This window comes from Acartia tonsa, chromosome 15 (genome assembly GCF_053477335.1).
Source record: "Acartia tonsa isolate MP-2025a chromosome 15, ASM5347733v1, whole genome shotgun sequence".
Classification (NCBI taxonomy): Eukaryota; Metazoa; Arthropoda; class Copepoda; order Calanoida; family Acartiidae; genus Acartia; species Acartia tonsa.
In genome coordinates, this window is record NC_137274.1 from 27,168,292 (window position 1) to 27,170,791 (window position 2,500).

General features: G+C 31.0%; 1 protein-coding gene across 1 annotated transcript in view; it reads right to left on the reverse strand.

The window, feature by feature from the left end:
- The window catches only part of LOC145307135 (uncharacterized), a 69,381-nt gene that overhangs the window by 31,647 nt on the left and 35,234 nt on the right, over nt 1-2,500 (reverse strand). The gene's annotated exons all lie outside the window — the stretch shown is intronic.

Genomic DNA, 2,500 nt, shown 5'->3' on the forward strand with positions numbered 1-2,500 from the left:
AAAAATTCAGGATTTTTTATAAAATCGGGAAATTCCCTTTCTTCAGAGCTCCATATTAGCTACGTGACAAGAGCTGGATCTTTAAATCATTTAAATGGTGCGCCAAATCGGGGTGAGCCAACTTTCCACCAATGAGAACACAGTATTTAATGAAATGCCGCACTGTGATTGGCTGAAATTCAGAGCACCCCGATTTGGCACACCATTGAAATGATATAAAGATCCAGCTAAGGATGACAACATCTTTAAAAGCGGAGCTCTGAAACAGTAGAGATGCTTCGCATATAACATTGTACATGTACATTGTTGTTTTAGGAATAAATATTCCAAAAATCAGATCAATCGGATAATTATATCATATAAAAAACATATTTAAAATGGACATATGGACATTCGGGCAATGATTATCTAAAATCATACCTAACTACTACAGGAATCACCATGACAAGTGTGAAATCTATATGACAATTCTAACAATTCTAAATTAACAAAAAAAGCTATCCGTTCTGGAAGTACAAACCAACCCTAATGTGTATCATCATTAGGGATGTATATCAATTTATCGGCCATTGTCTTATCCCTTTAGATCCCTTAGTAATATTAATGGTAAGTGATCGAGTAGCTTTACTCATTGTAAAAATACATTTAGGCCACAGAACCTAAACTCACGTTTATGAAAAGCAGACATACTCTCTATATACTATTATACAGGCAGTGTTACACTTTATGCTCCCAATTATAAACATAATTCTTACATAAATTACCAGAAAAGGAAAGACACATAAAAATATAACCAAATGTACTTAATGAATATGATAAATTAAAATTTTTAATCCTAATAAAAATTTATGTGAGTTATTAACTTATTATACTTATTATTAATACTGATGTATGTTTATACAGGTGTCAGACTATATTTTTAACATCCCTTTCAAAAAGAGGTTAAAACCAGTGTAAATGTAAAGAATTTCTTTAAGATATTGATTCAAAGCCTTTGGATTTTATTCATCATTTAAAGTTTTGACATTTTACACATATAATGTTGGTTTTTACTCCCTTAGAAATTTTAAGGGTGGTGAGGCTTTTTAAACACCCTTGTATTTTTAAATTTTACCAATTGGGTAGAAATAAGAGTATTTTTAGTGCATTAAAAAAGCTTTTATGTGCCATTTTACTTCCCCAAAACTTGATTAACATCACCCCCCCCCCATATTTAGATTTTGCTAAAATGCAATACAACTTCCCTCTCCTACATTGTTCTCATTTTAAATATGAAAAGAAAAACAAATTTGCGTCGAGCTTATAAAAACCAAATTTTCTCCGAGGAAATAATATAGTATTTTATCTCTACCTCCCTTTTTGTCTTATTTTGATACACTCTAGCCCTCTTATTTACCAAACAAGTATCTATTTCCCCATTCCATCCTTTGATTATACAACCTTTATCTGGAAGTCCTAACTATGCATGGTAATTCACAGTGGGATCCAGTGGGACATCCATAAAATTTAAAATCGACTTTTATCTATCCTAGGAATTAATAATGGCTGTAAGTAGACAGCTAGAAAAGAAATTTTTAAAAAATATTCATTTTTGGCGGATTTATGCAATTTTTAAAAAAGGTAGTGAAAAATTTCTTTTCAGTTTTGATGATTTTCCAGATTTTTTTACACAATTTTTTCAAAGCAACAAAAAATACATTTATGTTCATCTTATGAAAATAATTTTTGATTGAGGTACTTTTCAGATACCTGTACCAATGTCTAATTAAAGAAAAATTTTAAAAAAATATTTTTTTGGTGGTGTAAATTGACATTTTGTGAGAAAATTTCACCAAAAATATTAAGATTTTTAACCCCAAAAAATCAGTTTTCTCCATTTTACCCAAAAACGGCCGGGATGCCCCGGGTTTTGCAATAATAATATTAATATGCAACATGTATTGTGTTTAAAACAGTTTTCATAACCTGGGGCCTCCCGGCCGTTTTTGAGTAATTGAGCATTTTACATTGCATGGTTTGAACAATTTCGTTCTTGTTAATTTGAAATTTTCCCTCGTTAGAGGGGGAAGGAGTCATTTTGGAGCCCAAAGTCATCTCTGCAATGTTTTCTAACTTTTTGAGGCGGAACTTTCTTTATTTATGCATTATTTGTCTCCGGCCAACCGTTTCGCCGTTATTTGCCGCCGTAGGTGTGATTTTTAACGATTTTCGCCGTTCTCGCGGTTTTATTGGACATTTAAGGGAACAAGGAGTCCTTAAAAAAAGATGACTTATAAATACTTTTATTTTAGCAATTAAATTTGCTAAATTTCATGTGTTCTGAAAAAAATTGTATTTCTAACTGGTTTTGGTTCAGCAGAAATTCAAATTCTGGGATTAATTATAATATTACAAAAACATTATATATGCGTCTGAGAGAGAGAGAGAAATATACGTTTGAGAGAGAATATAATATGAGCAATTATTTTTATATTCTTATACAAACTTTAAATGAAGATAG